The following is a 24376-nucleotide window of genomic DNA, read 5'->3' as shown; positions in this document are numbered from 1 at the left end:
AGACATGTCCACTCCATCCACAGAAGAGGCCCACAGTGATGACAGCACCTCTGTCCAACTGGATCTAGATGACCAGCCCGGACCATCGGGGGCCTCCGGACAGTCGGTTCCCCTCACAAAGGCACAGGCCACCACAGACCTTCCCCCCTCTGGAAACACCAGCACAGCACCCACCCAGCGGGCCCATACCTCCGTCCCCAGGACACATCAATCAGCTGTGTATCCACCACTACAGGGAACCCAGGATAACCCACCACCCCAACAACAACAGGGACCTGGGGGCAGTGGCAGTGGGCACACAGTCCAGGGGACGGAGGCCCAGGAACACAGGGGAACTGGGAGGGCTGCCGTGCGACAGGGAGCGGACAGGCCAAGGGAACCCACTCTCCACGAGGCCCTCTCCTCCATCATGGGAGCATACCACCACTCCCAGGAGACGATGGCAACGGTACTGGCCAAGTTTCAGGAGACCCAGCGCATGCAGGAGGAACAGTATATGGGCTTCAAGGAGGAACTCAGAACCATCAGCTCCACCCTGGGCACCATCGTAGGGGTGCTGAAGGAACTACTTAACACCAGGAGGGACACTGTGGCACTCCAAGGGGCCCCTGACACTAGCATGGACGATAAACTGCCCACCACCTCCGCTGGCGCTAGTGGACAGGACGCCCGCCATAGGACCACCACACCAGCACCCCACCCCCTGCAGAGGGAGAACCACCCGCAAACGGTCCCTGAGATCCAGGAACAAGACAGAGCTCGATGCCAAGACCCCCGCCAAGAAATTAGACCACCCTGATTGTCATTCCACTGTCCCACTTTGTCACCCTGTCCATAATTACACTGCCCCAGCTCCACTTCCTATGCCCATATGGGCAATGCACCTGTGAGACTAATAGACTGGACTCTGCCATGGACACTCCTCCGCCATCACCCCTCACCATTTAACTTCCCCTCCAATAGTTTGCATTTAAATAAACACACCTAAAGCACAAAATGATCTGGAATCTGTCTGTGATTTCGAAATAGTGTATTTGCAATTACAGTGACAAAATGTTCTTGAAATAGTAATGTCAACATACCTATGTCACACAGCTCTGGTCCATGAGGAATCTAAGCAGATGACACACGTTGGGACCCACATCAGTGAAACCGTAAGGGAAAGTGACAACTCAGTGACCATACACTGGGTGAAAACGACAGACAGTAGAGAGGTAGTAGTTGAAAAGTACATGTAGTAGGCAGGAATGTATTCTCACTTGTGTTTCACTGGAAATATTGCTGGATCACTGAGTCCCTGTTTTGCATGTCTTCTTCCTCTGCTTCATACTCATCACTGTCCGCAGGCTCCACGGCTGCCACAACACCGCCATCTGGACCATCCTCCTGCAAAAAAGGCACCTGTCGTCGCAAAGCCAAGTTGTGAAGCATACAGCAGGCCACGATGATCTAGCACACCTTCTTCGGTGAGTAGAATAGGGATCCACCTGTCATATGCAGGCACCTGAACCTGGCCTTCAGGAGGCCGAACGTCCGCTCGATCACCCTCCTAGTTCGCCCATGAGACTCATTGTAGCGTTCCTCTGCCCTGGGATTCCTCACTGGGGTCAGTAGCCATGACAGGTTGGGGTACCCAGAGTCACCTGCAAATGGCGAGGGACAACTGTTAGACACTAACCTGTAGGGATAACCCCAGACACCCATTCCCACTGTCTTGCTTCCAGGGGCTCACCTAATAGCCACACACAGTGCCTCTGGAGTTGCCCCATCACATAAGGGATGCTGCTATTCCACAGGATGTAGGCGTCATGCACTGAGCCAGGGAACATGGCATTCAAATGGGAGATGTACTGGTCTGCCAAACATACCACCTGTACATTCATGGAATGATAACTCTTCCGGTTTCTGTACACCTGTTAACTCCTGTGGGGGGGGACCAAAGCCACATGGGTCCCATCAATGGCACCTATGATGTTGGGCATATGTCCAAGGGCATAGAAGTCACCTTTCACTGTAGGCAAATCCTCCACCTGAGGGAAAACGATGTTGCTCCTCATGTGTTTCAGCAGGGCAGACAACACTCTGGACAATACGTTGGAAAATATAGGCTGGGACATCCCTGATGCCATGGCCACAGTTGTTTGAAAAGATCCACTTGCAAGGAAATGGAGCACTGATAGCACCTGCACTTGAGGGGGGATTCCTGTGGGATGGCGGATTGCTGACATCAGGTCTGGCTCCATCTGGGTACACAGTTCCTGGATTGTGGCACGGTCAGACCTGTAGGTGATTATCAAATGTCTTTCCTCCATTGTCGACAGGTCCACCAGCGGTCGGTACACCGGAGGATTCCGCCATCTCCTCACATGTCCCAGCGGACGGTGCCTATGAAGGACAACAGCGACCACAGAGTCAAACAACTCAGAGGTACGTACCCACAGTTTACCCAGAACACAAATCATACACAATAGGTGGCCTGTATGTGTGTTGAAACTAGGCCTAGGTATGTGTGACGCAGTTGGAAATTAGGCCATGTGGGCCCCTGAAATGGCAGCTGCCTGACCTCTAAAGTGGGACGATGGAATCTGAGGTAACTGCGCTGGCACTGCACACCGTCACGGTAGGAGGTAGGAGACCGCGGCGCAATGCTGCATTGGTTAACATTGGACCCTATGGGTCCCAGGAGCCAATGACGATGTACGCCGGTGGTGATGGTACGCACCCCCGTGGACATGACCGCCATTTTCTATCTGTTCAATCACTCGATACCTGATCTTCGACAGGAGAGGACCTACACTGCAAGTGCTGCTGTGACCTCAGTCTGGAAGAGACAATGGCTTGTGCGTCTGGGGAAAGGGCCCCTGCCTTCACATCGGAGGAGTTGGAGAAGCTCGTTGATGGGGTCCTCCCCCAGTACACGCTACTCTACGGTCCTCCAGACAAACAGGTAAAGTACACAGGGAGCATGTCGTATGGGCTATGCCTGTGTGGAGAGGGCTGGATGCGAGAAGGAAGGGGGCAGAGTTCTACGTGCATGAAAGACGGTGGGTGCATGTGCCAGATGGCAAGGGTAGGGATTGGGGCCACTCACTTTGACGGTGCAGTTGGTAATTACTTCTCTTCTTCCACTGTACATTTCATGTAGGTCAGCGCCCACCAGAAGAAAGATATTTGGCGTGCCATCGCCAAGGACGTCCGGACCCTGTGGGTCTACCACAGACGGAGCACCCACTGCCGGAAAAGATGGGAGAACATTCGCCGCTGGAGCAAGAAGACGGCGGAGGCTCAGCTGGGGATGGCCTCCCAATGTGGGAGGGGTGCCCGTCGGACCATGACCCCCCTGATGTTCAGGATCCTGGCGGTGGCATACCCAGAGTTGGATGGGCGCTTGAGGGCATCACAGCAGGCACAAGGGGGTGAGTACACTCTCATTCAGCTGACTTTGCTCGCAGTGGAGTTGTCTGGGTGGGAGAGGAGGGCTGTGGGTTTCCCTAGGCCAGGGCGAGTTCCGTAGGCTAGGCCCCTCCGTAAGGCAAGGCCCTGTGGCCCCCCACACAACCTCTGTAGAGTGCCAAGTACAGCTATTCATGCCCCTGTGTCATCTATGTGTGCAGATGTAGTCCATAGCCTTGTAGGCCATTTCCCAGGAATTGCACTGTAGAGCCCAAGAGCGCGGCGTAGTGCAGGGGGCTTCTGTGTCTGTCTTGTCCGCCAATGGTAGCGGTAATCCATGCACTCAACATGTCTTTATTCTGCCCCCCCCCCCCTTTTTGTGGTTTCCCTGTTCTTGTGTGCATTAGCATCATCAGGCAGAGGAGCAGTTGCACTGGAGCACGAGGGAGCTGCATCCCACATGGCCATCGATGGCCACACTACGGACTCAGAAATCACCAGTGGGACGGAGGGCGAGGGGAGCTCCACGGCGGGGACAGGAGCTGACACCAGCGACAAGGACTCGTCCTCTGATGGGAGCTCCCTTGTGGTGGCGGCAACATCGGTGCCCCCCGCATCTACAGGTACAGCCGCCACCCCCCCTACCAGCACCGCCCTCCCAGCAGCCCCTCAGCCTTCGCCCCGTGCCCGCTCACCCAGGAGGGTGGGCATCACCTTTGCCCCAGGCACCTCAGGCCCTGCCCCAGTCACCCCTGCTGCCCTCAGTGAGGAGGCCATTGACCTCCTCAGGTCACTCACTGTTGGGCAGCCTACCATTTTGAATGCCATCCAGGTGTGTAGAAAGGCAGTTGCAACAAACTAATGCATTCCTGGAGGGCATTCATTCTGGTCAGGCGGCCCTTCACTGAGCCTTTCAAACTCTGGCCTCAGCACTGATGGCAGCCATTGTCCCTGTGTCTAGCCTCCCCCCTCCAACTTCCTCCACCCAGACCCAATCCCCTGTACCTCTGCCTATCCCAAGCACACCATCAGACCAGCCTGCACACACCTCACCACACAAGGGACGCTCAGGCAAACATAAGCACCACACATCCCACAGGCACTCACACAAGCATCAGACACATTCAGACACACCAACATCCACTGCCTCCACTGTGTCCCCCTCCTCGTCGTCTCCCTCCTCCCTCCCAGTCTCGTCTACACACACACCTGCATGCTCTACCTCTACAGCCACTACGTCCCTCACCAGCACACCCACCTGCACACCCCGCTCACGTGCAGTCACCACCCCACTACCATTCACACGTCCCCTGTGTCCTCTCCCAGTGTGTCTGTGACGCCCCCTCCCAAGATACAGAAACGCAGGCACACACCCACCCAACAGCCATCCACCTCACGACAGCCTCCAGCGCATGCCCCTGCACCCAAACTCACCAAACATACACCTCCTACTACCACCACCTCTTCCTCCACTCCCAAACCCCCTCCAGCTACCCGTCCCAGTGTGTCCAAAAAACTTTTCCTGTCCAGCCTTGACCTTTTTCCCACACCTCCCCCACCCCGTCCATCTCATAGGTCCCGAAGTAGCACCTCAGCCACAACATCTCCGGGACCAGTGGTGCCTGTAGTGACAGGTATGTGGAGTGCACCGGCTACCAGGAAAGCCAGTGTGTCACGGAGCCACAGCCCAGCCAGTCCCCCCGTGAAGCATCAGAAGTTGGCCAGGGCTTGGCGGGAGAGGGGAAAGACTCCAGCCACCCAAGCCGCTCCCAGGGGTCCCGGTGGGAGTGTGGACTCAGCTGTGACACCTCCCAAGGTGGGGAAGGGCCACAAGAAACCCGGCAAGTCTGGGAAGAGCAGCACGGCGGAGAAGACCGCCATCATCCCCGCTGCCCAGGAGGCCACCGCCAGCCCCAGCCCAGCTGCCCAGGAGGGCCCTGCCAGCCCCAGCCCAGCTGCCCAGGAGGGCCCCGCCAGCCCCAGCCCAGCTGCCCAGGAGGGCCCCGCCAGCCCCATCCCAGCTGTCCAGGAGGGCCCCACCAGCCCCAGCCCAGCTGCCCAGGAGGGCCCCGCCAGCCCAGCTGCCCAGGAGGGCCCGGCCAGCCCCAGCCCAGCTGGGCCATGAAGGACCGCCAGCACAAGACCTGCTGGGCCATGAAGGACTGCCAACTCAAGCACCGCTTGGCTATGAAGGACCGCCAACTCAAGCACCGCTGAACAGGGCAAGCACCGCTGAACAGGGCACCGCCAAATCAAGCACCGCTGAACAGGGCACCGCCAAATCAAGCACCGTTGAACAGGGTACCGCCAACTCAAGCACCGCTGAACAGGGCACCGCTAAATCAAGCACCGCTGAACAGGGCACCGCCAACTCAAGCACCGCTGAACAGGGCAAACACCGCTGAACAGGGCAGCGCCAAATCAAGCACCGCTGAACAGGGCAAGCACCGCTGAACAGGGCACCGCCAAATCAAGCACCGCTGAACAGGGCACCGCCAACCCAAGCACCGCTGAACAGGGCACCGCCACTCAAGCACCGCTGAACAGGGCAAGCACCACTGAACAGGGCACCGCCAACTCAAGCACCGCTGAACAGGGCACCGCCAACTCAAGCACCGCTAGCCCATGAGCGGCAGGGGCACTGACGCAACTGGGACCGTCACGGGGTGAGTGATGCACTCTGGGCACCAGTCCCCCTCCAGAACCAGTGGAGACATGCATCCACTACCTCTGTCCTTCACAGGATGGAGCACTCTGGGCACCAGTCCCCCTCCAGAACCAGTGGAGACATGCATCCACTACCTCTGTCCTTCACAGGATGAAGCACTCTGGGCACCAGTCCCCCTCCAGAACCAGTGGAGACTGTTATCCACTTGAGAGACTGTGGCTTTGCACTCCCCAGGACAATGCAGTGGCCAAACCACACACTGGAGAGCCTTGAGAGACTGTGGCTTTGCACTCCCCAGGATAATGCAGTGGGCAAACCACACACTGGAGAGCCTTGAGAGACTGTGGCTTTGCACTCCCGAGGATTGAACAGTGGGCATTGAGCCCCCTCGTGGATCTGGCGTCGTGCACTCATCCGGCTGAGGTGCCCCCCTTCCCTTCCCCCTGAGGTGCCTGTTGTATTTCTATCTGATGCCCCTGCAGTGTTCTCTCTGTTTTGATATGGTATCGAGTGTGGGCCTCGCCCATGCATTTTGGGCCCAGTGGTCCACGAACTATAAATGGTGCAATACCTGGACTACTATTCTTGGTGTATATTTTGTTAATAGTGTATATATGTATATTTTTGCGTACTTCATTTTAATAGATTACAATGGTTACACTCATTTCCTTTTGTCTTTGCATTCTTCCGGGGGGGGTTGGGGGGTGTAACTATAATGTATAGATATGTATTAGTGTGTGTGTTGTAGTGGGTGAGGTTTGGGGGTGTTGCGTGTGTGTGTCCCTGTTTTTTGCCTCCCCCCTCCCCTGTGTTGTATGTGCAGTACTCACTGTGGTCTTCGCCGCCGGCATTCGTGCTCCTGGTACAGGAGCAGGAAGACTATTGCAGGTAGGATTTGGAGTTCCGGGTCCATGGTGTCCTCGTTCCTCGTGGAGTGTGTAGAGGTGAGCGTTTTCCCTTTGAAATTCCTGTTTCCGCCGTGTTTTTATCCACGGTGAATCCGCCCCAGAAAAGGTGGTGGATTGGCCTGTCATAATAGTGTGGGCGGTACATTGTCTTCCGCCTGTCTGTTGGCGGTGACCGCCGCGCTGTTTGTTTGTACCGCCGTGGCGGTCAGAGTGTTAAAGTGGCTGTCTTTGTTGCCGGTTTCCGCCACGGTCGTAATTGCAATTTTTTTCCCGCCGGCCTGTTGGCGGTCTTACCGCCGCTTTAACACCGTCCGCCAGGGTTGTAATGACCACCTTTGTGTTTTAGAACTCGATGAATCAAGAAAATGTGAAGAAGAAAAAATTGTCATGGAAAATCTGTCAAGAGAACCTCTCAATGCACCTCCCCCACAAGCTACGACACAAATAGAGTACAGAAACTCACTTAGCAGTTCACATGAAGGGGTCCACCACACAGGAAGCCATTGCAAGAATGTAAGTACGGTTAGAAAAATTGAGGTGAATGCCCCCCATAGTGTCTCACAAAGCACAGTACATTTCAGGTCAAAAAGGGAAAAGAAGAAGCAAAGGAAAGCAAGGAAAAAAGCAAGATTAGTTAAGCAGAAAAGTATATGTCAATTCTTCACTCATTACAAGCAGCCAGCCGTGAGTAATGCTAATGCTAATGCTTTTTTGCCATCTGATACCAAATTGTCTGCAAAGGTTGAGGAATGTCCTAGTTTAGGTCCAAATTCTCAAAGTGCTTCTGTACCCCTAGTAACAGAGGGCCAAAGACACAAGGAACAAAGCCCTCTCTTCGGTCAATCATTGGCGGGAAAAATGAATGTGGCAAAAGTGTCATATTCTATTAGTAAGCCGATCAATAAAAGACCAGTTCCTAGGGTATGTACGCCAGTAAATTCTTCAACAATCACAGAGTCTTGCGGCATAGCAGAACATCAGCATTTAATAACTGAGGATATCAATCAGGAATATGAGGAGGTGGGAAAGGCCCAAAGATGGAATGAAAGGAGTTCATCCAGCCCTAGCACGTAGTCAAACTATCTGCTGCAGCATCAACCGTATATAGGTTATAAATGCTCGACCCAAAGCAATGAAGTATTTACAAATGTCTCATTTGCGGCGACACCCATAGAGGCGCATAAACTACTTTTCATTCCTCATTTTAAATCAGAGGGAAATTTTGACACCCTGAATAGAGGAAACATTCTTAAATTGATCGGGGAAATAAGAGGCCTATCCCAGATCTCATCGGTGGACCTGCTCTCTGTTGAATTTAAACCCCATCCACTTGGGAGCAATTGAGAGGCCACACTCACCACTTGGTCCACAGCAGGCCATGTGCATCAACTAATATCACTCCGATACTTTTTTATCATGGGTCATTGAACTACGTCAAATAGGCCGTCCTCGCTACACAGGTCCACTGCGGGCCCCCAAGAACTGTAATAAATCAGTGTTAAGAGGGGCGATTGGGGCAGATATAATCACTTTGGCAAGAGGAAACTTATCAGTTGTGAAACACGATGGCAAAACAGGAATAGACCACATATTTTGGGCCTCCAAAGAATCCATCCCTTCTATTTTGCAAAAATGTCCCTGACAGCAGTCAAAAGGTCAGGAACCAGGGTGCAGTTAGTCCATATGTCAAAATGTGTTAATGGAACGTCCATGGTATTCAAACGCTTCTACTTGATCAAGAAGCACAATCCCTTTTTAAAGAATACAATATTATCCTACTCCAAGAAACCTGGTGCACAGAGCTGATTGTGGTGTCCAGGTACGATGCCTCATACATTCCAGCAAGGTCCAATAGCAAATACGGCCATGCAAAAGGAGACCTTGATTTCCACGGCCCTCATATGCCACAAAACCTCAATCGATATAGAGTCAAACTGGATCCAGGCAACCAAGGTCACATTAGGCAGACCACAGTGCAGCCAACGAGATCTAATCCTTATAAATGTGTACATTCACCCAAAAAAAGTTCTTAAGGGGGGGAAATTGGAAACTCTGGTTGAATTCATCAGAACCATACTGAGACAATACCAGGAGAGCACACTCATCATTAGTGGTGATTTCAATCTTAATCTATTGTCCCCAAAAGGAAGAAATGCAAAGAACCAAGGTGTAAACGCGCACAGACATTAGCTAGAGAAACTAGGTCTATCCTTACTAAATGGAAACAGCGAAAATGACTTTCTGGCATCAATTACCTTTGTAAGTGGGAAAAAAAGTTCAGCCATCGATTACACCCTCATAAATTCCTCTGCAAGGGCACTGGTAAGGAATTTTCAAATTAAATGCAGAGTGGAGAGCGATCATTTTCCACAAACATTGGAACTAGCATATAAACCCAAGTTGCTACAGCCCTCAAATGATTTAATAAATCCTCCAGGGTTGTTTAATCTTAAGAGATTGAAATGGTGTGAGAAAGGGATAGCATCAGTGATGGATGAGGTGTTCCAGATGGCTAGCACCCTGGGAAGAGAAAAATACTTGCGGATATGCAAAAAAGGAGCCGACCCTTAACGTGGATTGGAACAAAGACTGGGCTGTGCTATGCCGCGGCTTGTTGACAAAATTCACGACCACCTTTAACTTAAACTTCCAGGGATCATCTTACGTACACAACAGGGGCCGTGTTAGTCAACCTTGGTTCAACAAAGATTTATGCAACCAGAAATTACAAATTGCGAGTCAAACCAGGAAAATGGTAAAAGTGATCCAATGGGGAGAAGGCGAAGAAAATCACATTTTATTAACATTGAAAAAAAAGTATTGTTTCAATTGTTGGGCTGCAAAAAGAAGCTATCAGGGACATGCATGGTCCAAATTTTTATGGGCAAGCCGAATGTCAAACAGCAGACTCTTTTAGGGGTTGGTGAACAACCTGGCAGTGGGGAAAAGCAGACATCACAATTGTGGGATAACTCAAGCAGCCTGGGTGAGCCTCATCAGTATTCTGTATGGGCTGACAACCAAGCCGTCAAAAGGCAGAGCCAGGCTTCTTCCCTAGTCACGGGGTCTGAATCATTGACAAGCAATAACCAATTACTAAATCTCCAAGCTGAGGATAGGATCTTAGACTCCGCCGAAAAGGATGATCAAAAGCAAGTTTGGAAGCTAGAGCAACTAGTCTGTCTGATCAAGAAAATTAAGTCCCAAGGGGCAGCTGGACCAAATGGACTTCCGAATGCAATCTTCAAAGCCGACCCACTATATTGGGCACAATACTTTCTGCCACTGGCCACAATACTTTCTGCCACTCTTCAACTCTATCGCCAACTTTAACCGGATCCCACAATCTTGGAGAGGCAGTATAATACATAACGTCTATAAAAGCGGAAATCCCACTCTCTCTTCAAATTATAGTCTGATAGCCCTCACTGATGTAGAAGCCAAGCTATACGGCTCATGTTTGCTGCAGCATCTTCAAGCCTGGGCTGATGAAAACAAGCTAATCCTGAGGTTTCAAACAGGCTTCAGGGCAGACATGGGAACGTCATCAAATTTAATTGCACTTTCCCTTATAGTGGAAAAAGCCGGTCGCAAGAAGCTGGGCCTCTCTGCATGTTTTATCGACCTTAAATCAGCCTTTGACCAGGTTCCCAGGGAAAGGTTGTGGGCTAAGCTGGCTAAATGGGGTATTCCCAACAACCTACTGAGGGCCATTATAGATCTCTACACTGATACCTGGGTCCAGATTAAAATTGGGGACGGTTCAAGATTAACAAATAGAATACCTACAAAATCTGGCCCAAAGCAAGGTTGTGTTCTGGCACCAATTCTCTTTAACCTATACTTGGCAGACCTTGATGGCATGTTAGCACAAGTGAATAGTCTTCCCCCGGCCCTGGGTTCAGAGAAAATTGGGTGCTTACAATATGCAGATGACATTGTCCTGCTGAGCCATACCCCCCAAGGTTTGCAACAAATGTTATCAGCACCTAACATCTTTATGGCCAAGCAAGGCCTAGAAATTAACCTAAATAAAACTAAACTGATTCAGTTCCTTGGGCCAAATTATAAACAATTCAATTGGTGCCTGGGAGAGAGAAAAGTGGAGATGGTGCTGTCGTACAAATATCTAGGAGTCCATCTTGAACCATGCCTGAAATCGAAGCACCACAGTCGATGAAAGCAAAGGCCAACTCACTAACATATAGCTTTAACCTGCTCAAAAAGAATCTGTATTGCTCTACCTGGTCCCATTTATTAAAAATCATGTATGCACAGCTGCTTCCAGCCATCTCCTATGGGTCCAAAATATTGAAGGGCTGCGAGATCGATACTCTGAATAACAGTCAGGTTAAAACATACAAGGCCATTTTTAACATCCTGAAAAGTGCCTCCCTAGTGCAGGTTAGACTGGAGATGGGCTTAAAAAAATCGAAGTTTCCAGCGACAGGGCACCTTCCTTAAAGCATCATGGAAGTTACGTGTGGCAGAGGATTCTTCCATACTCCTCTCCTGCTGGCAAGAAGTGCAGGCGCTGCAACTTGGTAATAGGAAAGGAACATGGGGAAGCTACCTAGGCCAGGTTATTATTCAATCAATCAATCAATCAAAAAATATATTAAGCGCATTATTCACCCCTTAGGGTCTCAAGGCGCTGAGGGGGGTAGGGAGAGTTGCCGTTTACTGCTCAAAAAGCCATGTCTTGAGGTGCCTTCTGAAAGTTAGGAGGTCCTGGGTCTTGTGTAGGTTGGTGGGGAGGGAGTTCCAGGTCTTGGTGGCAAGGTGGGACAAAAATCTGCCACCGGAGGTGGTACGTTGGATGCGGGGGACTGTGGCGAGGGCGAGGTCAGCGGAGCGGAGAAGTCGAGTAGGTGTGTGGAAGTTTACTCGTTCGTTAAGATAGGCTGGTCCAGTGTCGTGGAGGGATTTGTGAGCATGGATAAGGACTTTGAAGATTATCCTTTTGCTGATGGGCAGCCAGTGTAGGGATCTGAGGTGAGCGGAGATGTGTCTGTGGCGGGGGAGGTTGAGGATGAGACGTGCGGCCTTGTTCTGGATTCGCTGGAGTTTTTTCTGAAGCTTGGGTGTGGTACCAGCATAGAGGGCGTTGCCGTAGTCCAGTCTGCTGCTGATGAGGGCATTTGTGACAGTTTTTCTTGTTTCTAAGGGAATCCATTTGAAAGTCTTCCATAGCATGCGAAGGGTGTTGAAGCAGCAGAACGATATGGTGTTGATTTGCTGTGCCATGGAGAGAGATGAGTTTAAGATGATGCAGAGGTTGCGTGCGTGGGTGGTGGGTGTTGGGGGTGGTCCAAGGGCGGTGGGCCACCAGGAGTTGTCCCATGCTGTCTTGTTGGGGCCAAAGATGATGATTTCGGTTTTGTTGGAGTTAAGTTTGAGGTGGCTTGCTGTCATCCATTTGGCGATGTCGAGGAGTCCGGCGTGCAGGTTTGTCTTGGCGGTGGAAGTGTTCCTGGTGGGGGAGATGATGAGCTGGGTGTCGTCTGCGTAAGAGATGATGGTGATTCTGTGGGGGCGGAGGATGTTGGCGAGGGGGTCCATGTATATGTTGAAGAGGGTGGGGCTGAGGGAGGATCCTTAGGGGACCCCGCAGATGATCTTGGCGGTTGGAGACTGGAAGGGAGAGAGGCAAACTCTTTGGGTTCTTTCGGCAAGGAAGGAGGTGAGCCAGTCTAGGTCCTTGTGTCGGATTTCTGCGTCAAAAGGGTGTGTGCGGAGGGTTTCATGCAGTGTTGAACGCTGCAGAGAGGTCCTTGAGGATGAGAGCGACGGTCTCGCCCTTGTCCACTCTGGTTCGGATGTCGTCTGTGCAGGCTATGAGGGCAGTTTCAGTGCTGTGGTTCTTGCGGAATCCAGACTGGGAATGGAAGAAGTCTGGAAAGGTAACATTGGGAAGACCAAATTTAACAGATTAGTTAACATTACTGTTTGCTCACTCTCGCTTATCACAGATTCTGGCCAAAAGAAGGCATGCCTGGGCATTCATGGAGTCCTACTCGACATTGTCCCACAGGGGTACCTGGCCGTCCACTTTTCTGTTCACACCAAACATCAATTCCTGTTATACTGTATGGGTTTCTTCGACACCAAAGAAGATCGACCTTCCTGGAAAGGCCAAAACTGCCGCCTATGCGGCTATAACCAAGAGTCTTTGCTGCATGCCTTTTGTATTTGTCCCACTTTAGGTCTGGAAAGAAGAAAATTGTTAAAACATGATTTTATAGCTAATAATATCCGCTCATGTAGACCAGCGGTAATAATCTGGCTCATGGGTGAGCCAATTTCATTTTGTTGTAAGGGGGTAACATTTTTACAACTGCTCCGTAAGAAATTGAACAAAGCGGACTTGGAAAAATTGCTGCAGGTTAGTTTTTAAAGATTGAACTCAAACGTTTATTTTGGTTAGAAATGATCTTTAGTTGTTTAACATTTAACTCTTTTTATTATCAAGTGTTAATTTTATATTTGTAGTACGTTTGTTTTATATTGCAATGGTTTTTATTAATCGAGCAATACAAAAATATATCATAATAATCGCATTTTTGTTGGTTATTCGGTGTTAAAGAGTAACACTGAATTACCGAAACTACTCTGATTACTCCAGTGTAATCAAAATTTGGCTCAGGGCTATTACTGATGCCTTTGGTTATATATAGTATGTATAGACTGTTATGACTGTGAAATGGAATTTCCATAGCTATTGTTATGCCTTAAATGTGTACACCTCACACGCCTTGTTCTCATGAATACCTAAGAAGCAAGTACCCTTAATTCAAATGTTTTTTACATAGGGAAAGTTTTTTAGCTTTTAACTAGAGAGGGGAATTGCTACACTGATGGAAATTCTGAAGGATACCTTCTGTTAGGGACTTGGGCTAAGGAAAAAGGCAAGGACTGAAAGTCTTGTGGTGTTGGGTAAGTTTTCACAACAACAGAAAACAAGACAGGATTGTCTTAGATTGTTTTTTGATGGTAGACATTTTCTCTGCATTACCTTTTGTATTTGTGGGCTGTACAAATGGTAGTATTGTCATTGGAAAAATTGCAGCCATATTCTCTTAACTAGAGAGGGAAATAAAAAGATTATTAGAGATCATAATGTTGTGTTACTTGAAATCTCAGAGCTCAAGAGAGGGCTCACCAAAAATAAACATACTACAGTCCTGTGTAGTCTTCATCTTAACTGTACCTGTTAAATAGCCAGGATTGGCTGATGCCGACTCTTGTCTTGTCCCACGAGTCTTGGGGAAAAAGAGATCTGCTGAGATGGTCATAATCTTTCTGCACTGTGTCGCACATCTTAGCACCGATCCTGCAGGAGGTGGAAGTGATGACAGAAGCCAGGTGACTGGGACAATAGGGGGTACCACAATCAGAGTACTGGAAAACATGTGGTTATCATATTACCGCACATTTTTTGTTCCTTATGTAAAGAGTTACACTATTACTGCATCATTGGAATGCGGTAGAGTCGTTTTGTGTATGAAAATAGCTAGAACAGGCTAAAGGCAGCTATAAATATTTACAAATACTGAAAACGAGTGGTAACCATAATTATTGCTAGTTAGATCTCCATTAATGCCTTTACAGCACGAGGCAATTATTCTCAGAATGTATTACTCTACTCTAAAAACAGGCCTCTCTGTAAGGGAAGGAGAGGGCAAGAAACACAACTGATGTCACCATGAACACCCGTTTGCAAAACCTCAAACCACGACTGAATGACTGTCATCTATAAACTTGCCATAAGACAGGCATTGTTGACTTGGACATAACCCCATCGAAGACTTGCTGCTGCCTCAGCTGAGCCAGCGTGTGAAGGGAGGGGTGGAGTTGGGAGAGGGGAGGGGGAAAGGAGGAGTGGAGTGAGTGCACTAAGTGCACAGGTCAGTTTGGCCAGCCGTCTTAAGGCAGCAAAACTTACATGGGCACTTAGGTTTCTCCAACCTGACTGTGTTGAACAGCTGGGTTGGAGAAACTGTAAAGACTTGAGCACAATGTCTGAGCGGCATACCAAGCCACTCAGACTAATCCTGGCGCTGTTCTAATGCTAAGCATAGCATGAGAGCAGTGCCAGGACTGAGTGGGGAGCATGTGCTGGTGTCCCAGGGACTGCTGCGACTCCATCAGTAGAGCAGCGCAAGGCAGCTGGCGGGATCGGAACAGGTACATTTTTAAAGAAAAAATATTATTATTAATTTTTTTATTGGTATTTATTGGCCCCCAATGCCTGCCCCTCACCTTGAGATTTGCGGTAGCCGCCGCTGACTTTAAGTGACTCTCAGCTAACTTCATGACATTGTTTGAGCTTTGTTTTTGGGTCTCTGAAGCTAGAAGTTGAAGGTTTAAGAGTGCATATCCCCCATGAGAATGTGCATTTCTATAACTGCTGTTTGCAGATTAGTAGTGAGGTCAATCCCTTGATAAAGAACTGATAAAATAATCTGCAATATTTATCTTCTAATGTGGGCTTTTTTTCTGTGTGAGAAATTGAGCCAGAATAAATAGATCTATGTGATTGTGGGGCATTTTCTGTAAATTATGGATTTGCTACAATGCTACTAATGCTTCCACTGTAGGGGCCTGTGTTCGACCTCATGGTCACGGGTTCAAATTCCAGCGGTTCCACTCAGCCTTTCATCCTTCTGAGGTTGATAAACTGAGTACCATTTAAGTTGGGTAACAATACAAATCTGTTATTCAGCAACAAGATACCCTTCTGGGTGAACATGTACTTTACAAAAACATGTTATGTTATGCTTCATAAGTGACCATCTATTACTTAATTGACAAATTTCAAGAACAAAAAATGCTTCTAGCTGAAACAGATCAAAAGTTATTGAAATGCTGCATGTGTTTTACAACAGCGCTCCCAATGCTTTGGATGGTATTTTGCACCAACTGGAGAAATCAATGTTGCATATGTGAATTTAATTCAGACGAGTATAGGAAAGTTTACTTGATTGCCTCCAAAATGTTTTGTTAACTGAAGGAGACTAGGCTTCCTTCCAGATACCCCCTCACACTTTCTGCCCATTTTTAGAACAACTAGAAACTGTTTTTTTTTACTCTGAGAGTGCATTGGGGCCTGATAATCAAACCTCAGTGCCAGTGTTCTTTCCTTAAAACAAGATATGTATGATAGGACTTAGGCACCCTTGTAAGTCCCTAGTAGATGGAACCCCTGATACTTAAGGCATGGGTATTAAAGAGGGCCCCTAAGGGCGGCAGCATAACTTATACCACCCTAAGGGACCCACACACAACTTGCACACAGTCTGGCATCACAGACTGCGTGTCATGGTGAAAGCCCTGACTGAAAACATGACATAGCAAAGACATGTCCCCTAACAAAGTCACTGCATGCATTATATTTAAGTCACTCCTAAAGCAGTCCTTAAGAGCCCTAAGGCAGGGTGTATTATAATACCTTTGAGGACATAGCTGCATGAGCGGATGTGCCCCTGCGATGTCTAATTCCATTCCTAGATATTGCAGGTGACTGGGCAGTCATCTTAAAGCATATACTAGACACCGGTCAGCACGAGTGACTCAGCTACATGATGGCTGCAGGAAAGTAGTGGTGTCTGGTATCAAACACCTCATTTTAACAAATCCATACTGATGCCAGGATTGGATTTATTATAACATGCACCCAGAGGGCACCTTTTGCACTATCTCAAAAGCAAGACCTAAAAAGGCCATGCGTTTAGTGGTGTGTCAAGGTCTGTATCCAGAATCTAATAGATCACCTGGAATTGTCAAATTATTATTTAGGAAACGTCTGGTACTTCAGTTTGAAAACAGCAAAAACACTCCAGGTCATGACTTTAGGACCCTCTGTAACAGATAGAGGTAACAGTGCTTGCGAAGTAGTAATACCACGGTTAAGTTCCATAAAAATGTATGCTACGTGTTTTTACATATTCTGAGCTTCAAAACTCAAACATTCGTTTTTCCTCAAGTAAACTGCACCAGGTTGTGTGAGGAAAAATATATGAGGTGGAAAGAGCGTGGTGAGAGTAAATTTTGCCACAAGTTGTAATTGTGATTTGAGTACAAAGTCCAACTTGTTTCCAGGTCTATATCAGTGAGTATGTTATGCTGAGGGCTTAAGACTGAATAATGCACACTACAAACTTGTTATTCTCCTGTATCATACTAGTACTGGAAGAGACGTCAAATTCCTTTGGGCCCCTTTGATAACATCACAGGAAGTGATAGCTAATGTAGCACAAATGACACCTTTCTCTGACCCTTCTCTTCATTCACAGCTTACAACCAGGGTAGTGTTAGTGTTTTTAATTTAAAATATGTTTGTTATTACATCACTGCCATGGAATAGAGTGCATAGTTCATACCTCATCCCACATGCTGTGGTGTATGCTAACCACCACAACAGATTACAATGCTATTACCGATTTTTTTGTGCGGCCTTTCTGTTTGGAATGCCATTCATGATAAGACAATAAATGTCACAGAACCTTGAACCATTGACAGGCAACTGACTCTTTCCCAGGAGGCTCTTCACTGGCAATTGGAGTATGCATGAAGCAAGTTATGTGAGGTCATAAGTAGTGCATGGTGGGGATGCAACGTATAGTTAGCTGAGTGAACTCTTTAACTGGTGAATGCCAGTGATTTTTGGGGTTTAAACGTTAGTTTTTGTGTTATTTCAACATCTTATTATAAAAACACTTCAACTTTCATTTTTTCAGTGAAATTCAAAGTTTTTTTTAACACAAGCTAAAAACTCTAATATAAATAATTGCATTTACATATATATATATATATATATATATATATATATATATATGTATTAGGTAGTTCTAGTTAAGTCCTACTTTACATGGGAAAGGCATTTTTCATTTCGCTAATAACTTTGGCGTTGTTTGACTAATCTTCACGAACTTGTGTGCCAGTCACTTCAGCTGCTGTCTGGAAGGGTTTGGGGTGATTTGTCAAGAAGGGACGAAGGAAAAGGGTGGGGATCGCAAAACGTGTTTTTCCTCATTCAATTTCCCATAGGGATTTTTAACATGACTACGGCCCGAAACTCTGGTTGGAATTACACCAAATTTTGCAGAAAGCTAGGTCTTGAGCCACAAAGATCGCTTTTCTGTAATTTGGTGTAAATCTGTTTAGTAGTTTTGAAGTAATTATAGAATTAAGTTTATGTATATCTAGAGACCCGGATCCACCGTGGTGAGCACAGATCCATGCACCAACATCAATACCGTAATTGACTGGCCACAACCTGACATAAAAGATATGGCCACCATTTTGAGTATCAGCACTCAGTCCCATGGGGGATAAAAGTTAAAACTGATAGAAATAGTCAGGGCAGAGGCCCAAGACCTCATGGGACTGATGGAGGTGGCCTGCAGTTACAGTAGGGGCCTAGTATTATTTTGCATTTAATATTTTTTTCGTTTATAAGGGAAAAATGATGCACAGTTTAGTACATTTTTTCCATGTTTGTTAAGTTTGTGCTATTCACTTATTTTACCATGTGGTGTAGTCTGCCCACGGACCATCCAGACAATACTAGTAACTGTGAATATGAAACCACTGTTTTTGTGGTGCAGGTTTGTTTACAACTTCTATGATTAGGCCAGGGATGTCATTGGATTAATTGTTTTATTGTATTTCACGTTTCTGCAAAATGTTGATTTTGGTGGGACAATATCATGCTTTGGGGGGACGTTTTTGTTGTAAAATGTTCATAGCTGGCTTAATTTTCCTTTTTGGCATTGCTGAATTAATGGTACTATTTTCTTTATTGTTTACCATGCCTCCTTTGTCTGGCTAGTGTGTGTGTGTGTGTGTGTGTGCGCGCCATAGGCCACCATTTGGTCTTTGTTCTCCATGCCATGTAGACAGTGGCCATTTTTTGTTGTCAGTGTCCATCCAAAGGTCTGCATGTGTTCTTTGTTCTCCATGCCTCCTTCCTTGTTGTTGTTTGACTATATGGCCTGTGGCCATTTTGTGCAGCCAGTTAGTGTGCTTTTGCCATAGGTCAGCATGTGTTCTTTGATCTCCATGTATCATTGCTTGCTGTTGTTATTGTTTGACCATGTGGCAGGTGGCCATCTTGTGTAGGCAGTCAGTGTGCTTTTGCCATAGACCTGCATGTGTTCATTGTTCTCCATACCTCCTTGCTTGTGTTGTTGTTTGACCAGGTCGCTGGCATCCATTTTCAGCCAGCCACCTAGTGTAGTAATTGTTTTTTACCAGTTTTCAAAGCCATTTTTTCCTGACATTGATAGGAGAGGTCTATGCCTTTTTTGTTCATTTTTTAAACTTTTTCCCTAACATCAGTTCAATGTGATTGAGGATCATTTTAGTATGTGCATAAACAGTGTTTATAATAGTATATGCATTATTTGCATTTTTCCCTGACCCTTCTTCCTTCCCAGTGGATTTCTCATAGTCAGTAGTAATATGGCAAAAAAAAAAAATCATTTTCCCTCCACCCCACCTGCCACAGGTCATCTTCTTTTAGGTCATAGACACATCAGCATTATTTTTTTAGGGATTAATAAATTTACCCCTCATCTTCTGCTTGTCATAGGTGCATACCAGCATTCAATTTATAAGGATTGTTCCATTTTTCCCTGCACACCCTGCCTGCCATAGGTGCACACCAGCATTCATTTCTTAAGGATTATTCTATTTTTCCTGCACCCTCTGTCTACCATACAGGCACATCAGCATTAATTTGTTAAGGCTTATTCCATTTTCCCCACAACCCCCTGCATGCCATAGATGGATACCCCTTACATGCTGATTGAAATATGTTACGGTGTAGATTGGAGTCAATACAAGTTGGTGCTAATTAATTATTTGGGATAACCTCACTAAATTATATTGCCTGTACTACGAATACTTCAAACTGCAAAATGCCATGTTTCACTAAATGTGTTTTCTTGTTTGTTTGCTTCCAGGTGCACAAGAGACATCCCCCACAGTACTGCCAGACAGAAGGCTGACACAAAGTGATGTGACCACAGGGCGTGACACCTCTGCTTCCATTTGTGCAGCTAAATGCCAACTGACAAAGCTTGAAGATGGCCCCAAAGAAAGGTGTTCCTACAAGAAAGTGGCCAGTGAAGAGCAGAAGTAGAAGCAAATTGCCTCCACTGGAGTGCCTTCCTCCACCTTTTTCAGAAAATGTGATGGACCTGCGCACCACCTCCAGAAGGCAGGCTGGGAACAGCACCCCAGCATCAACTCTGGTAACACCCCAACCAAAGCCCAAGGCCATGTCTCAGCAAGCCAGCCACTACAATCATGGCAATGAGTCTGAAATTGAGTTTTCTCAGCTGCAACTAGTACCCAACCATTGCCACAAACTGAGCAAAGTGGACAACAGGAGCCAGAGCCAGCAATTGTTCTTCCTGAAACAGGACCAGAACAGTAGGTTGAGCTTCCTGCTGAGCAAGATGTACCTCTTCTTTGTCCATTGGCTTCCTGATCTCCAGCAAGAAAAATAAAGGGCACTCTACCATCTTCTACAAGCTCCCCTTCTGATGATCTGGACATGAATTGGACCCTAGCCTTAGTCTAAGACCCGCCACAAGAGACGAGGGAAAAGAAAAGTTCCTGAAACCCTGGAAGGGGAGGAGGAGGGTGAGCTAGACATTGTCATTGAAGCTGGATCAGAGGACACCAACATTACCCCTCCTGTTTAACCTGCTCAGAGGGATGTGGCACTGGTTCCACCACCACCACCAGCTTCTACATTTGTAAGGCTTTCTCTGAGATCTGCATCCACAACTACCTCAGTCAAAGTAAGCACTGCAGAAAAGCAATCATTGACACACCCACCTATTTCCAGTTCTTCGGGCATTGGCAGTGGCACCAGTGGCACACTAAAAAGTTCTCCTCACAGTTTTGTTCTTCTTTACAAGTAGCAAGCAAGAGGATAACTTGCCTTATGCTACATTTGCCACATGAGAGTTCATCAAGGTAAGCCTGGTTCACACTATGGTATTGAAGGCCAAAAGGCCAATATAAAAAAAGAAATCACTCAATCCAATGGGAGGAGCACCTTAAAAAATTGCTGCAGGTGGTGATGAAAGAGGGTAATCAGCTTTGATCACGGTGGGAGGTGATGAGGAAGAAGGAGGTGACAGCTTTATACAAATCAGCCCTATCCTGAGCAGTGATCCAGCAGCATCACAAACATCACCAACCTCAAAATGGCACATGACCCATATGGAGACACCACTGCATACAATGACGACTACCCGAAGACTCACATTGAGTCTACAACCACCTAGTTTTCTCTGGAAGTTGCCTGTGTCAGTGCACCACAAAAGAAAACAATTCAAGCTACTTTTACAGGCATGTTTAGGCAGAGGGCGCCTTATGAATGCAAACACCCAACGGCATGTTTGTACAATGGGAAGCTGGCCAAAATGTTGGCTCTGGAACTCTTCCCTTTTCCGTTTTTGGATGGAGTGGGATTTTTAGAATTTGTGTTGGCCATCTGCCCAAAATGTAAGGCTCCCAATTTTGCCAGAGTTGCTGTTTCAGTACCTCATCACCATGTGCTGCAATCAGTTGGATAATCTTTGCAGCAGAGTGTTGTCTACACTATCCACCTGTCGACAGACAAATGGACCACTTGTCAAGCGACTGATTACATGTGTATCTCTGGATCTCTATTGTGGGGATTAAGCAAGAGCTATTTGCAGGCCTCAGCCCTGAAGAAACTTTTAAGGGCATTCGGTGGCATGCAACAGTAACAATGTTCACCATGGAAAAATCCCATACAGCTGAAAACATCTTGGAAGTCTTTAACAGCAGGTTGTTTGAATGGCTGTGACCCAGAGGTCTCAGAACTGGATTTTTTGCCCTGGAAAATGGCAATAATATAGTCAAGGCCATGGCAGATGGGAGATATTCAGTGCCCTGTGTAAGGAGCATGACATCAACCTGATTGTGCAGGACGTTCTCCAAACAAAAGACATAGGGGGTCATTCTGACCCTGGCGGTCATGGACCGCCAGGGCCAACGACCACGGAAGCACCGCCAACAGGCTGGCGGTGCTTCCATGGGCATTCTGACCGCGGCGGTCCAGCCGCGGTCAGAAACGGGAAACCGACGGTGTCCCGCCGGTTTCCCGCTGGTTTCCCTCTGCCCCAGGGAATCCTCCACGGCGGCGCTGCAAGCAGCGCCGCCATGGGGATTCCGACCCCTTTCCCGCCAGCCTGGTTCAGGCGGTTTTCACCGCCAGAACCTGGCTGGCGGGAACAGGTGTTGTGGGGCCCCTGGGGGCCCCTGCAGTGCCCATGCCCTGCAGGGGCCCCCTAACAGGGCCCCACATAGATTTTCAGTGTCTGCGTGGCAGACACTGAAAATCGCAATGGGTGCAACTGCACCCGTCGCACCCCTTCTACTCCGCCGGCTCAATTCGGAGCCGGCATCCTCGTGGAAGGGGGTTTCCCGCTGGGCGGGCGGGCGGCCTTCTGGCGGTCGCCCGCCAGCCCAGCGGGAAACTCAGAATGACTGCCGCGGTCATTTGACCGCGGTGCGGTCATTCGGCGGCTCCCGCCGGGCGTGCGGTTACCTCCGCCCGCGGGAGTCAGAATGACCCCCATAGTCAGCAACATACTGGCCACCTGCAGAACAATCTGCTCTCATTTCAGCCATTCTTGTAAATCCATGAAGCAGTTGAGAATCATTCAAAGTGCTAATAGAGTCTTAGTTAAAGCCCTCATAGTGAAGGTGCCAACACATTGGAACTCTACCTACTCCATGTTATAATGTCTGTTTGAGCAACACAGACCGATCATCAACTATGTTCTTCAAAGAGGAGGGGATGCAACTGAGAAAAGCATGACCATGAAGATGGACAAATGGACCTCAATTAAATGCCTGACCCAAATGCTACCTCTTTTTTGAGGTTTTCACATGGGAAGTCAGTAAGGAGGACATGTTAGAAATTGGGGTCTCTAGTTGGCAGAGGTATACACCCTTGTCCAAGAAGGGACCACAATCCTTGCCAGGGTAAGTCACAACACAACCCAAATTATCCAATGCTCACCCTCTGGTAGCTTGGCACAGAGCGGGCAGGCTTGACTCACAAGGCAATTTGTAAAGTATTTGTGCAATAACTCATACAGTAACACAATGAGAACACCATAAAAATACACCACACATGAAAAATAGATAATATTTATCTGACTAAAATAAGGTCAAAACAACACAAACCCAATAAGCACAAGTTGAAAAATCCCTTATAAAAGGTTTAAAAGACTGTCAGTCTTTAAGAATCAATGGTTGTATCCTAGTATCACACAGTACCTGGGATGCATCAAAAACAACAATGCGGGGGGCCACAGAGGAGGAGATGCATGGAAAAATAAGGTGTTGCCTTGGATTTTCCGGCACAGCACAGATGATACATTGTTTCTTTCCACGTGGTAAGGTGATGCATTGAATTTCAAGAGCACAGCCTCTGTGGATAGGTGGGGTAAGGTGGGGGGTGGGTGAGCACAAGGTGGGGAGCATTTGGGAAAAAATAAAAATATATATATATATATATAAAAGGAAAACCTCTTTCACCCCAGGTTCACCAGGATATAACAGAGCTGAAATTAGGACTAGGTATAGATAGGTGAGGCTGAAGAGAAACCGGGTGGGGACAGTAGTCTCCTTCACATTATGACAGGGAATGTAAATGGGCTAAGATTACACGGTAGGAGAAATAGAATTTTGCAATATTTGAAGGACTATCCAGCACATATTTACATTTTGCAGGAGACGCATCTGACGGGCCTGAATGTTTTAAGTTGTTTAATTCTCAGCGGTGGGTCAAACAGGTGGTTTTTACAGAGAATATCACGAATATTAGGGGGATGGCCATAATTATTAAACAGCAACTTAATGCGGTTGTGTTAAAAGCTGTTGTGGATAGTAAGGGTCGTTGGGTTATAGTTAGACTTCAGATTCAAGATGTAGTATTAACGGTGGTTGGTTTTTATGGTCCAAACTCTGATGATGTAGAACCAATGAAAGGAATGTTCATGCAACTTCTAGATTTTCCTGACCCAATAGTTATGGGGGGGATTTCAATGTTTTGTTGAATAATGATTTAGGCAGGTCACAAAATGCTAGGACTACTGTCATGTTAAAATCTCAGAACTTTTTTAAATCTAGGATGAGAGAATTAGGCTTGCGGGGTATTTGGACAGTAAGAGCTGGCACACAACGGGTCTTCTCTTTAAAAAAATAAGAAGTATGGACATGCATCTAGAATAGATTATTTTTTGTTAGATCAGGGATTGGAAGAGATGGTGGATAATTTAGAATATAAAGCTGCACATTTGTCATATCATTCTGCCGTTGTTATAACACTCAATTTTAATACCAAAAG

The sequence above is a fragment of the Pleurodeles waltl genome, chromosome 12, assembly GCF_031143425.1.
Source record: "Pleurodeles waltl isolate 20211129_DDA chromosome 12, aPleWal1.hap1.20221129, whole genome shotgun sequence".
In the NCBI taxonomy this organism is placed as follows: Eukaryota; Metazoa; Chordata; class Amphibia; order Caudata; family Salamandridae; genus Pleurodeles; species Pleurodeles waltl.
This window is presented reverse-complemented; position numbering follows the sequence as displayed.